At 36.2% G+C, this 15,567-nt stretch overlaps 2 protein-coding genes across 6 annotated transcripts in view; one reads left to right on the top strand and one right to left on the bottom strand.

Annotated features, from left to right (window-relative positions):
- The window catches only part of LOC143206999 (uncharacterized), a 121,165-nt gene that overhangs the window by 77,445 nt on the left and 28,153 nt on the right, over positions 1-15,567 (bottom strand). For 3 of the 4 annotated variants that reach the window (XM_076419960.1, XM_076419978.1, XM_076419987.1), the window contains exon 10: positions 4,505-4,585. The exons of the other annotated variant lie outside the window; for it this stretch is intronic. The gene's annotated coding sequence lies outside the window, so the exon portion shown is untranslated. The remainder of the gene's footprint in view (positions 1-4,504; positions 4,586-15,567) is intronic. 4 annotated transcript variants of the gene reach the window in all.
- The window catches only part of Centrocortin (cerebellar degeneration-related protein 2-like), a 115,205-nt gene that overhangs the window by 76,103 nt on the left and 23,535 nt on the right, over positions 1-15,567 (top strand). The gene's annotated exons all lie outside the window — the stretch shown is intronic.

Raw genomic sequence — 15,567 nt, 5'->3', positions numbered from 1 at the left:
GGTAGTTCTAGTGTTAATGATCCCTAGCAAAAGATCGAGTAGTTCATTTCTTTGGATAATAGCCGTACTGTAACGACTTCTTAAAGAATTAATATTACACGTATACTGATCGTGGTAGGCACATTTTCGTGGTCGACTATTCATTCCTGTTGTTTGAAATACGAGTAGCGGAGAAGGGCTGGAAAGTGTTGTGGTTTACGAGCAACCGACGGATAAACTCTCCCCGATTGAGTTTCCCCCGTTTGCAGTAATCACCAAGAGTTGTCTAGCAGTCTTGTCATTTCCGTTTTCTCTGATGGAATTATGCGCCCGTCTGTTTCTACGTTTGTTCCAAGAACTCGCATTCACATGTTAACACAGTATTCTTATCAATTTTCGGTCGAATCTATAGCCTAACATCTCTCTCTATGAACGAAAAAATACTAAAATAGTCTCCATGTCTCGTTACGGTGTATTCACATCGATGCGTGTTAATTAAATTTGAAATTAATTAGAAATTAACTAGAAGTTGTTGTTTACAACGTTTTTATGACAGCCCATATCGAAAATTTAAAAAATACATTTTGCAGATAATCGGTCAACGTTGAAATAAGCTACAAACGTTTAATGATGGTGAAAATTGCTGTTTTTCACGATTTCCAGCCTATTACCGAAATAAATCAAAGGATTTTTGCATGTTTCGGTATCCGTAGCTCTTCTCCGCATCTACCGATTTTGATGAAATTTTCAGAATATGTATAATTGACACAGATTTACAAAATGTATTTTTTAAATTTTCAATATTGGCCCACATAAAAAAATTGTAAATAACAACTTTTATTATTTTCCTTGTAATTCCAACCAATTGAAATTTTTCCAAAGTTTCTTTTTCACGACATGTAGTAAACTAATTGTTCTTACTTCTCAATCAAATCCATGTCGTATGGTCCAATATTAAAAAAGTTATCGTCCATTTAAAAGTGTCCGAATATATTACTGTGGTTCACTGTACCAATTATGATGCGACAGCGATCAATTTTTTCGTTTCACTCACGAAACACTCTCCCAAGATAAGAAGTGGATTGCATTGCTGAAGTTATGCGAGCATTAAAGTAGATTGTGTCATTTTTTCGAACGGGCTGTGTCAACATTGCTGCAGAAATGTGAAATAAATTCTATGGGACGTTAAATGGCAGCGACCTATCAAATGCCCATAATGTTGGTGAAATACGCTTCGGGCCGAGGCTCTCCCGGCATTAAATAGTCGAACGCTTCCAAAAGTCGAGTGGGAGTATCGTCCAGATACTTCGGAACAATTTTCTATCAAATAACGCCGGTGATGCAATAAATTACTGTGACGGAAGTGAATGCGGCACTTGGTTGACTTCTGAACAAGACCCGTGACTCATGCACCGCCCTCCTGTGTGGGTTGCGTTACCAACCGACTTCTACAATATTTCATGAAAAATAATAGAAAAGAAATGAAGGAGAAGAATACCTATTCGTAATCGTCGAAAAAACACAATTTATATAATCACAATTATTATTAAATAATTTTTCCGAAATCACATTGACAAAGAGGAACAGTTACACTCGGAGCTACTTTCACTCGAAAATTTTATAAACATTTCTTCTGACCTAGGATATTTTCATTCTCAACGATTTTTTGAAGTTGGTAGATATGAAATTGATATAATTAATACTAACTCTCTCTAGTATTAATAATAATTAATACTTACTTACTTTTTGCATTGTTATACTCCGAGAAACCGAATAAACATACTGTCTATCTTATGTATCGTTAAGAAATGATTTACACTCATAATTCACTCATCTATTAATTACTATTAATTACACTCATCTATTGAATTCGAACCATTATCTTCAGTAATAATATTTAAAAGTGAAATTGAAAATGAAAAGACAAAATACAAATATTTTCAATATTCTTCAAATAAAATACTATTTTCAAATATTGTTTTCAAAAATTACTGCTTTTTATTATTTCATTTTAAAATATTACTGCATGAAATAAAATATTTTATTTTCAAAGTTGTACACAAACTTAAAAATAAATAGGGTTATATATATTTAGTATTTACTATTTAAAATACTATTTTCCCCAGCTCTGGTTTAGTGTTAGATTTCGTGCAATTTTTATTGCAATGTGTGCTTGAATAAAGAAAATCGAATCATTTTCCATGTAGGCAACGTCGTAATTTCAATAATTATAAAATTAAAAATGTAAGACCGGTCATTTGACCGGCAGTGGTAGGTTTTTTGTTAAATAATCCTGTCATGAAACGAAACGCTGCAGATGGTCTCTCTCATTATGCTAGCCGACGCGGTTCCCACGTCAACGCGTATCAGGAAGTGTGACTCGATTATAAACTGGACAAAGTAAATGTGAACGCGCTGACCTGCCTACGTGAGGAAAAACAAAAGGCAATAATACAGGCTGGAATTGAACTGAATGAATGCAGAAAGGTCGAGTTATTATCGACGTTTGCCGTTGATAATAATGTTTACGATAAGCCGCGTGGGCGTCGAACAAATCGATCGCGCATCAATCGTAACGCTCGATCGGTTCGTGTTCATAAATCGTTCGGAAAACGTTCCGGACAAAACGGCCCGTTTAAACGCATATCTAATTATCGCGTCGAGCCTTCTCACATATCGCGATTTATACTTTCACTTACGGGAACTGCACAAGCGCGGATAGTTATTCCGTTACGTTCGATTCGTGGCGGTTTGAAAATTTTTCGAGATTGAAAGTGCTCCTTCCTTATTGCCAATTTGTTCTGCATCTTCGCAGCCACAAGTATTTGAACATTAAATTTCTGATTGGTGAGAAATCGTTGATATTTAAACAGTATTAACCCCTTGCCGTATCATCTTCTTTACAGTTACAGCGATTAGACGTCTTCATCGCCAAAAATATCGTAGAAGAGAAAAGAAAATTTATACACAAGCCTATTTCCAGGGACCAAAAATAACAGTTATTCTAAAATTTTCTATGATCAAAATCATTAATAAAAAGTTGATTATTATTGAAGTTTAAGATAATGTACACAAAATATAAAGAAAAAATTCGAACAACAAGATTATTAAAAAATATCGATTTTTATAGTTTTGGGCTACAAATAACAGTTACTAGTGTCTAAAAAAATTATCGATGAAGAAAAACTGTTTCGATTGCTCAAAGCAGTTATCGATGAGAGAAGTTCATTTCGATCGCTCATAACAGTTACCGATGAGAGAAATTTATTTCGATCGCTCATAACAGTTATCGATGATCGAATTTCTTTTCACTTGTTCATAATAATTATTGACGAGAAAATTCATTTTCGTTGCTTATTTAATTATTGAGTTGTCTACTCTTTTTCGGATGGAGCAAGCCTGTGAAATTTATGCAGAAGGTTTCGTACAACAAGACGAATCAACAGAGCATAAGAACAACACAAAATCTGCTTGTTTGTCACATTAAATTTTTATTGTAGCAATTAATTTTATGAATAAAAAATTTATGAAATAATTCTACCAGAAGTCTACCATTTGAAAATTGTACTATTTAGTAATAACTATTACAAATTTCCTTCATCAATAATTATTATGAGCGATCTAAATGAATTTCTCTCATTGATAACTGTTATAAGTGATCGAAATAAATTATCTCATCGAATAACTGTTATGAGCGATCGAAATAAATGTCTCTTATCGATAATTGTTGTGAACGATCTAAATAAATTGATCCCATTGATAACTGTTATAAGTGATCGAAATTAATTTCTCTCGACCAAGTTTGTTAATAAGAGATCAAATTTCTTTTACTTTTAATTGTTCATTGAAAATTAAATGAATGCCGCGGTCAATTCTAGGTTTAAATACACTTCATTTACGAATCACGCTTATTGTGTGCCCTCGGCAGACGTTATTAGTGAGTTTACTATTTATTAGTACTTGCAATTGCTTCCCACGAAAACAACTTGTAGCGTTTAGTTACTTAACACATTATTAGACAGCGGATTTTATGCATTCATGACAAAAATGAGTGAGTGTAATTTAAAAGGTTAACAACATTAGATGATTTTAAAAATACTGTTACATCATTTGTAACCTATTAAACATGTTCAGACAGAAAATAAATTTCTATTTGATACCAGTATGTTGTAATTCAGGTAGAAAACACTTTTATTTTGCATAAAGATTCGCTGTTTACAATGGTAAATGGCTGAGGATTTTTTTAAAGAATCCTTTAATAGCAACAGTAGCTTTAATCATAAACCAACAACTCACCCTCAATAACATAATCCAATAATTTCCCCTTCGGGATTATTGTGTAAAAGAAGATTTTCAAGCTTCCATTTGGTACAGCACAATCATTATAAAGCCTATTAATAGGCTACCGGTACATAAAACGTTAATAATTTCTGAGTGAGGACTGTTTCGTGTTGCGTTTAGTCGCCGAAACTGTAAATGAAAACGATTTGACGACGAGTGGAGAACTCGTGATTTATGATCTTACCTGAACATCTGCTGTGAACAACGTGTTGTTCCTGTGTTGTTTCAGCGATTACCATGGTCCTCGTAGTAATAAAACGCAAGCCTATAAACAAGCAGAAAATAAGATTTATGAAGACGACGAGACTGAAATTATTTACAAGCGTTTGGAAGATTTTCTGTTTGCACTTCGTATAACGAACCTTTACTATTTACTATCACCTTTGTACGTTAGGGTGGCTCTTATTTACTTCCGAAGAAATTTTTTTGCGACACCCAGGATTGTTACAATAATTAAACAAAAAATCTGCAAAGTTTGAGCACGATCGGATAACGGGAAAACGTGCTCCCGGGGCTCTTAAACAGTAAAATAATTAATTAAATGAGCGTAAGATCGTTTTTCTCGAATGTTATTCAAATTATTGACATCAAAAAATATGTTAAACAAAACTTGTCGATCCGGACAGACTGCGTCTTTTATGTCGCACTAGTTCTTTTCGTAAAACACACGGTTTTCGAAGAAATTGAGAAAATTGTTACAAAATTTTTTCTGAAATGTGTTTTCGTTATCTTCTATCAGTAAACATTAACGAAAAATGTGTAATTTCTTTTGAACTTGTAGAACTACACGCGATGAATACTAATATTGATATAAAATATGTGTAAACCATTTATAAAATGCTTATACAATAACAATATAGATACTGTAGGTCAGAAGTGGATTTTGGGCTGAACGTCTTCTTCAAATTCTTGTATAATACCAAGATGTATAATACCAAGTAATTTCGGTATTTTGAGGTGAAATAAAAATTTCTTTAAGCAATGAACTTTATAATCGATAAAATATTTTCCATTTTGTTCGATGATCTGTTGCCATCTATCTAGGAGCTTAATAAAGTTATTGTATATTTTCATGAAGCTGCAACAGCTACATATTGAATAACAAAATTGGGTTTCATTTCACCTCGAAATACCGAAATTACGTTCTTGCCAGCCCAATTTTCATGCGCACGCCCGAGAGTTCGTCGCGCGGCTCCGTAGCAGGAAGAGAGTCCTCCTCAAGAAATCAGTTCGACCATTACAACGAACGTACTTTCTTCTTAAGTAAATGACCCACCTTCGAAACGAAGTGTAATTTGTTCCTCGCCGATGAACGACGATTAACATCGCCGGAGGATTTAGGTGCGAACGTACACGAACGAGACAATGAGGAACGATCAGGAAGGACCAGGAACAATGTACGTACGCTTTCCAGAGGATAGCCGCGAGCCGGCTCGAGAGTCGTGATAGACCGAAACAAAGAATGTGGTCCCCGGTGTCCATTAGTTCAGCCATTTTTCGTTTTATAATTAATCCCCGCGTCGTGTGCCAACTGTTTTTTCTCAGATCGAACGACCGAGGCGAAAATCCACGACTGTCTCGTGTGATTTTCTATCGTCCGCATTACGTTGGTTTTTAAGGTCATTCCCATCGCACACGTTCCAACAGCTCGTGAATGCGGCCGTTACTGAATATTTTATTGGGTTGGCAAGAAAGTAATTTCGGTATTTTAAAGTGTGAAATAGAGCCCAATTTTTTTATTCAAGCAATGATCTTTAATGAATAAGATATTCTCCGTTTTGTTCGATGATCTTTTGCAAAAAAGAACAAATTAGAAAATATTTTATTGATGAAAGTTCATCGCCGATATTATTTTCTTGCCAACCCAATAGCTTCATCGGCTTAGAGCAGACGTATTTAATTTATTATAGTATATCGTATGTATATCAATATTATACATATACAAAATCTATATGAATACATATAATATACAGGGTGTCTCAGCTGAAGGAGGTCACCTAAATATCTCCTTATGCGGAAGGAGTAATATCATAGACGAACAATTTCTTTTGTCCGGTTATTTTTTCATAGTTTTTTCGAGGTCATCGTAATTTTTTATCGGGAAAGCATTTTTTTATTCCACGTTATAGCGGCTGAAAAAATACATTTGAATTTGCTTAAGTCATTAACAAGATGGAATAAAAAAAAAAAAGTTTTTCTCGATAAAAAAATAATGATGACCTTGAAAAAACTATGAAAAAATAACCGGAGAAAAGAAATTGTTCTTCTATGATATTCCTCCTTCGATACCATTTATATTATGCTAAAAATATTTTTTTTGTGCCATCAAAAATAAAGGAGATATTTAGGTGGCCTCCTTCAGCCGAGACACCCTCTATTATATTGTATATGTATAATATGGTATATCAATATATAGTATTATACATATAGTATATTAATTGTTCTATTTATCAATGTAGTGTATGTTATATTTCTCAACTTCATTTTTTGCCAATAACCTATCAATGCAGACATGATTGAAGAAAGAGCAGAAATATCTAATTTGCATCAACTGTGTAGGTGACGGGCATAAGGAAGACGTGAACCAATTAAAATGGTAATAAGTAAAAGTGCTTAATGATAAGAATCGTTCGGTAAGACCTATTAATCCGTATTCCATGAACAATACACAGACGAAAAGTAAGCAGCTATGTAAAGGTAATTCAATAGCAATTCTAAAAAATGTATCTATGTTAATGTTACAATTCATAGTTGGAACACACAATGATAGATTTTATCTAATCTTACAATTAGTATTTCACCGCAACTTTCATGAACAGATAATTTGCATATACATCACATCTCATCATGGCTGCCATATCTCGTACAGTGTAAAAGAATCGAAGTCGATTTTTCCTGTTAGGAAATGACTCGAATTTATTCATCAGATTAATGTAGTCTATAATAAATCTCTGATTCTCCATAAAAATGTAAAAGTGCTGTATAAAACTGCAGTATCCGGTTATTATCAGGTGTACCAACATATATGGCATTAATAAAACGCGTACTTGACTCTTTAACTTGATAAAAATCTACGAATATTTCACTTACATTTCTACTTGCTAATTTATTTCACTGAATTTCATTTCATGTTCTGTAAACTCGCTCGAAGACGTGTCTTGAAGACATATAACTCCATAGAGACAGAGTATGTGTGTGCAAAGGATCTTTTACTTTCAAAAACTGTTGGAAATATTTTTACAACAATTTTTCTAAAGAAAAATATCTGAAGAATTCCTAAAGAAGCTAATCTGATGTGTCTGTGAAATATGAATGGATACAATGCAAGACACGTTCTAAAAAAATTCTAGTGTGATTCCGTTACTTTCTGTAACTATCTCGACTGTCACCAATTCCAGTAACGTAGAAAACATGAAATATCAAAGAAACAATTTTTATAGACTTGTACTTCAAATAACCCCAGGAACCACCCCTTTCAAGGCTTTTCGATAGTTTTGGAACACCCTGTGTATACAATATACTTAAATAAATTGCGACCTAAGTTAATAAAATGAATTCTCAATTCTTGTACGAAGTTCCGTATCATATTTTTCATACATCTACAATGACAATCGCAAATAACCTTAAAACTTTCATTTTTCTTCCGTATATCGATTATTGGAACGGACTGTTATTTCTTTATTTCCCTTTTTCATTATGCAAATAAAGAATAGAGAAATATTGTTTATTGTATGTATTCATAATATTTTTTAAATTTACTTCTATTTGGATGTTTCATAATATTTGAGTAAGATTTCCCTCTTCAGGAAGTTTTAGTATCAAGACACACACACATATGTCAGTGTAGATTCACAACTGTTCCGCAGCCATGCTTAATAAATTCACGGAATTCTTAATGTCTGTATAAACTTTGTTACCCGCGCGATATCTAAGCATTGATTGAAATTTAATGTTCACACTCCAATTCTGTTGGAATCTTGTGTTGTATCAATTCTGTATTCGTTACTGGAGTTTCACTCTATTTTCATCCGCGTACACTCTTGAAACTTCAAACATTTATAGCAGTGTTATCCGGGAAATTGAAATCCTGAATATTTAGTTTGACAGCGTTCAACTTCACTTCACACCGCTTACAAATTTTCACATAAGTGTGGATTTATAGTGGAGCAGCGAGGTGAGCTGTGCGGTGAAAAAAAAAGAAAAACAATGAAAATACATATGTACTTTTTCATTAGTATGTGTCGAAATGTTGTCACGAATGTTGGTTTCTTTTCACCGCGCCGCTATCATCGATGCTCGCAGCTCCACTATAAATCCACCCTAAGGGTTTTCCAAAAATGTACGAGGGTGGATCAATAAGTACTCGTGTTTGATGATTGGTAGCGTTGCTGAGGGAAGTTGGCATTTGTACTATTGTTTAGTGTCATCAATAAACAACGCCATACAAAATTTCATACTGATTGATTGGTCAGTTTTGATTTGACAGTCATTTGTATTCAACGTATTTGGCATTTTTCGATACAATCACGACAACGCACCATCCCACTCGTCTCACTCATCCCGAATCGTCGCGGCCAAATTGCAAATTGCAGCCTCCCTGCGACTTCTTTCTGTTCCCCGACATGAAAACGCGGTTCGCAGGGGAAAATATTCGGCCCAAACGTGAAGGTCATCGTCGAGATAGAAGCGTATTTTGAAGAGTTTGACAAATCGTATTTTTTAGAGAAGGCTAAAAATATTAGCTAACAATTTCGACTAGGGCTGTTACCTTTCCAAAGCTTCGACTCTTCGAAGATTCGAAGGATTCGAAGGAACAAAGGCGACTTCGAAATTTCAAAGTCTTCGAAGTTTTCGAAGCGGATTTCGAAGGCTACGATCCCTCGACCCGACCGCACTTCTCGCTTCCCGTGGCGGTCCTAGCGATGCGAAATTGCCATCAGCTGCATTCAAACTTTCGCATCGCCGACACTTACATTGTAACGCATTTTAGGAAATGAGCGTCTTCATTCGCCTTTTATCCATTAACTGAGAACGAATCGAACACAAATCGAAGCTTCAAAATCTTCGACCTTCGAAGGAAACTAACAGCCCTAATTTCAACTTACAACATCTCAAAAAATTAGTCTGAACCAATTTTGAAAAAGTTATTCGGGTGTACGAATACTTTTTACATCCGCTGTACGCGGCCTTCGAGCACAGATGTGGTATTATTTTGTGCAGGGGTGTATTTTGTTGAGCACACCGTAAGTACGGATTCGAAGATCGAGGATACAGACATCTGTGCTGGACACTTACATTCTATAGTTCCAAGCTCCAGGCAATCGTGGCAAATAATGCTGTGGATAACGGTTCCGCCACGGTCCTTCCGTCTAGCCGAGCATCTGGTAATCACAGCAAAGGCAAGAGGAAAGATTTAGTATGGGCGAGCATCGGTCACATTGTTGTTACCGCTGCTCCCGCTGCGCTGGTCCTCCGAGAGGACGTGCTGTTATTGCTGGGATTTCTCGCCCTCGGCTTCGGGTTAGCCTGCCTCTGTACAATTAGGATTAAAATTGACCCGCATTAGACCCTCGAGGTGTCCCCCGATTGTACCTGAGGCCCGGTATATACTCGTGTATATTTACCATTTACCTTCCGCCAGTATTTTATCTATTGTCTTGTCTCGCGTCCGAGACTACGGTGGACCTTATTTACTCTTGGCGAAAAAAAATATACGAACTTTTTTCGGGACACAATTTATTTGTTTCCTATTTTTTAAATTTTACATCGATCGAACAAGGGGAAAACGTGCCGCACCGAGTGCGAAAATTTTTTATTTTTTAAAGAGAGAATTAAAAAAAAATCCCGGTTTGTGTCTTAGCACTCGAGTGGTGCCTCTGAGAGAGAGAGAGAGAGGGCCACTAAAAATTGCTGTACCATTGTTCAAAATATTGTTTATATTATTAAATATGTTCGTATCTATAGAGAATGTAATACCATAGAGTTCTGAATGTAAAGGGTTAAACTTGGTTTTCTCCATTATTAATAGTACATCCTAAATATACATTCCATATCGTTGAATTTATCTTTCCATGCTCTATAACTATATGCAAATAAAATATTACGCATACAAATACAAAACGTATTTTTTAAATTTTCAATATAGGCCTGCATAAAAAAGTTCTACGATTACGATCAATTGCAATTTTTGAAAAAATTTCTTTTCACATCCTATAGTAAATTAATTGCTCTAGCTTCCCCAAAAAAGTTCAAATCGTATAGTACCATATTAAAAAAGTTATTGTCTTTTTTAGAGCGTCCAAATATTAAGTGGAGTCACCGTTACTTAATAAACAATTTTCGAACTGTTCGATTATGCGAACCACTTCGGTCCCAATTAGTTCGGATAATCGAGGTTCTACCGTACCGCATGCTTGACGACCTTGTGTCGCCAGATGCCGGAAATTTTTCGGCTATTTTATCGTTCGTTCGTTTAGTTGCTCGTACTAAATTTTACGATCGTTTTGAATGACCAAAATGCTATGTACAATTACTGCGAAGACCCTTTTATTGCTCGAGACGGGTGCCCTTGCCTTTTTGGCTTGCCTTCTCGTCTTTTATATTGTGTGCAGGCTGTTCGGTTGTTTACCCTACGGGCGACCAAAATATTAGTGGCAAGAGGCGAGCAACCGAAAATAAAATTGAGTTGGTCCGCTTCTTTTTGAACCGATTTCGAAAAGGCGGGGGTCCCTCATTTGTGCGTAATTTACTATTTTAAATTTGCGGAAGATTTTTATTGGGTTGCATAGCAATAAATATGTTCTGTGTTCAGCGGCGGACCTAGACATGGGTATGGACTGCAGCCCAGGGCCCTCTTCGCGGTCAAAACAATAACAATAAAAAAAATTTAATCCTTAGCGCTCGAGTGGTGACTCAGAGAGAGAAAAAGAGAGGGAGAGTCACCACTAAAAATTGCTGTACCATTATTCTAAATATTGTTTACATTTTACATTATTAAATTATATTGGTGTCGAATCAATTACTAAACATTTAAATAGTGTATGCGGTATTATATGTATCGATTTCATATCCATTAGATGAAAGAAAACATACAATTTTATATGTCTGGGATGGATATTCCGTTTTCGATTAGTTCAGGAACGGAATATTGCGTCTGTCTTTTTAGATTTATTTCCCAAATAAGTTCTTTCCATAAAAAAGAAATTAACCTTTCCTCGCGACGATCACTTCCTGAGAGAAAGATCGAAGGATCCTTATCTCGTGATTGTACATATTCGCGAAACAGACCGTTTTTCCCGCACCGTTATGCTTCACTCGAGTGATGCGCCTTTCAAACGGTATGTGAAAATAAACAATAATATTTAGGACAACGGCGTCTCTCGGGAATTTATGGTGCGAGCATCTTCGAGAGAAATGCTTCTAGAACGTCGTTCGTATGCTTTATGCATCGACCGGCACAATGGTGGGAACCAAGCCCACGTATCTCTACTGCTCACGGAAGTGGAGTCATTTATCTGAGCCAATGGCAAATTTTTTTTCCGAAGAATTCCATTTAAGCGAGAATAGAAGGGTTCGCCGATGCTCACTGTGTCAATCGAGAGGTGCGGTAAAAATAGCTGAGCGATTTGCTTTGCTAATAACTGATGAGCAGACTGCGGATTTGATGCATTTATGACAAAAATGGGCACGTACAATTTAAGGCAGTGGACATGTAAAAAACATTTAAGTACATCAATGTGTTAGTTTCAGCTTAATAGGATAATTAGAAGAAGAATACAATTTTTATTTGGATCCTGTGTCCTGCAATTAATGCAAACATTTTTTATTTTGCATAAAGATTCGCAGTCTACTGATGAATAGTGTTGGAGCCTCATTATACATATTAGGGTGGACCTTAGCTATAGCTATTGAAATTTTTTTGCGAGATTTTTTTCACGCCGTCCTTTAAAATTGTGTCATTGGACTTTTTTGTGTCATTAAGGAAACGATGCATCTTCTCAATTTCTCGATAATGCAAAGATGGGTTTTTTTCAGTAGTGAAAAGCGCTAGATAAAAGATCAATATAAGCCGCCATCGACCTCAAAAGTCCTATTTTTACGTTTACGAGGCGTAATTTGCATTATTCGGCAGCATGTAGCTGTCGCAGCTTTATGAAAATAGCTACAGTGAACCACGAAAGTATTTGAACACACTTCAAAACAGTATAACTTTTTTATGATCGGACCAAACGACCTGGCTTTTTTTTGAGCGATTAGAAGAATTAATTTACCAAATGACATGCAAAAAAGATTTGGAAAAATTGCAATTGCTAAGAATTACACGAGAAAGTAAAGAGGCACCATTTATAACTTCTTTATTAGAGCCTGTAATGAAAATTTAAAATATGCGTTTGTAGATGTATGTTCGTTATACACGTATTGAACATCTGATCGAAATCGGTTGACGCAGAAAAAACCGACGCGCATCGAAAGATGTAAGAATCTGTGGATTTTAAGCAGAAACGGATCAAAAGTCGAAGAAGTCGAATTTGATCTTCACCACATTGAACCACTTGTAGCTCTTGGGTATATTAAACAATTTTCATGAAATTTGCAGCATGTGTATAACTAACACAGATCTACAAAACATATATTTTAAATTTTCATTAAGGGCCCAAATAAAAGTTTTAAAAAATGCTGTTTTAATTTTTGCTTGCTACCTTGTAAATTGTAATTTTTGGAAATCTTTTTTGCAGATCATTTCATAAACCAATGCTTCTATTTGATTATAAAAAATAAGGTCTGTTTTAAAGTGCGTTCAAATACTTTCGTGGTTCACTGTACATTAACATATCGCCACTTTCTAATGTCTATAATTATAAAATGTTGACGTACACAGAATAATAGCGTAGATCCGTTGTACGGTGCTATCAAATTAAAGAATATCGTGTTATAAAGCAATTTCTTAATGTCATGCACGATCGTGGAGCTGTTTACAACAAAAAGAAAAATAAATTACATGCTAGAGGTGCGAACAACATTATAATACACCGAATCGTTGACTGCTCATTCTACTACATGTTATTTAGCACGACACGTGTTCTTCCATGACGACACGAGAGAAATATTACAAGTACGCTTTGCCACGACAGTCCATTGTACGTAAATCCTGAAGAACATACCACGCTTGTCATCGTGTTAACCTATTTGTTCATCTCACGCTGTTCGCAGAAAGTTTGTAACCATTTCAGAATTTTTGATGGTTTGCGACATATAGGAAATGAAACTGCAAATTATCGCATTATTTAACATTTCAGTTTCGTGTATTAAAATTACGAACATCCCAACAAATTATTTTATAGTGTACACATAATGAAATTCAATAATGAAATATATAAAAATAGTAAATATATATTAGTTAAATAAATTAATTGACTTAATTTTCATACAACATGGATCATGCATGAATTAAAAAAAAGATTGAATATATTTTTTTATAAAAAATTATAATATAGATACATATAGATAATGTAACGGTCATATCACGTTGCAAAGTATACGATGGAAAAAGTTTCACAAAAAAAAAGATAAAAAATTAGAAAAGTTGCAATCTTTTGTTTCGCTTGCATTAGTGCGAGTCTCGCCGATACACGACCCCTCGCTCGCTGGCTCACAATCAGTCGTCGAGCGTGTTTACCGCTAGACTGGAGGATTCCCCTAGTGATTGAGATAAAATTTTCACAGTTACAGTAGAGAACTAGTGTGACAGTTACGGAGATAATACTGTACTGCCGCTCATTGGTCGTATTCTCGGTTGGTGGGTGGCATTTTCCTACTTGTTCACTAATTGGTGGCTTACACAGTGAGTTGCCTTATCAACAATTGCATTGTTTATATTTACCTTGTTTCATTTATGGGACTGACCGAAAAAAAACCGACTTCATCTTGACGAGCCCGTAGGTGATAAATAGACTGCGAACCTTTATGCATTTATAGCAAAATTTCGAGTATATGAAATACAAAATTGTTGAAAAATCTTAGAAATTGAAGGTGTCAATATCATTCCTCGTCTATTAAAATCATTGCGGGAAGAGATAACATTCAATTCAGTTTCCATTTCTTGCAATATCGATGCAGACCATTTTTATTTTGCATAAAGATCCGCAGTCTAGTGATAAATTATGAAACGAAATGTGCGGCCGTCAAAGCGGAAGTCACGCGCTATCGCGCACGCTTCGGCCTAGTATCTGCCAGCGAATTCCCACACTCGGTGCCGGTCTTGCGCGAAAGCGAAGTGTGAAATTATATTTTAGAGCAAATTAAGGTAGGTGGTTTATTGTTGCTTCGCCGAGTGCTTATATAGAGGCCGATCGAAAGGTGTGGTGGAAGGATAATGGCCCGGCTAGCTGACGTACGTACTCCAGTTAATATCAGTAATATCTTTCAAAGAGTTTCACACCGTTCCTCGGTGTTTACCGCGCTCTCGAAAGGTCAGCTCGATCGAGCGTTTTACACGTGCACCTGTGCGGCTTAAGTTGCTGCCCGCGCCGTCGCGGCAACAATAGCCGGGGCCCTCTCTTTTATTTTGGCCGATGAAGAGATTAATAACGTTCCGCGAAGCGTTCTCAGGAGAAAGTATTCGGCAGGAGAATAGAGCCGATCCTGCCGGCGCGATCGGGTCGTGTGCGGGGTTATTCAAATCGAAATACCACTAGGAAGTCTTTTCCACGACTCCCCTGGGGGGAAAGGACTCCGCGATTCGCGGCAAACCAGGCCCTGTGATTTTAAATCCTCCGCGGGGTTCATTGTGCAACATCCGCTTCGGAACCACTCCGACTGGCCTCTGCCCTGAAGCTTCCTCGCGGTTCGTTCCCGCGATTCCTTCGCGTTCGACGCGACCCGACCTTTCAATCAAATGTTGCTCAGAATGGTGACCTTAACAACATATTTCAAGGTCATTGAAATCGGAGAGAAGCTGGCACAACGACAAATTTACCATTTTATTAACACGTTGTTTGCGGGCGGTTGTTTTCATCAATCTACCCTGTAAAGAGGGATTCCTGCTTACAGTCGCGAAACGATTGATAATATAATTATGCCTTATCTACTACATACATGTCTCACAACGGCTGACACCTAATTTTTACTGTACAACGCGTTTTAAGCGTCTCCCGCTCTCTACCAACAGTATGCAAAAGACGCGTTCAAGCGTCTCCCGCAAACAACGTGTTGACACGTTCCGTGTCGAGCCGTTTTACCTCGATTTTT

Source organism: Lasioglossum baleicum, chromosome 1, assembly GCF_051020765.1.
Source record: "Lasioglossum baleicum chromosome 1, iyLasBale1, whole genome shotgun sequence".
Taxonomy (NCBI): domain Eukaryota; kingdom Metazoa; phylum Arthropoda; class Insecta; order Hymenoptera; family Halictidae; genus Lasioglossum; species Lasioglossum baleicum.
Note: the sequence above shows the minus strand (reverse complement) of the source record. Positions and strands in the feature narration are given on the sequence as shown.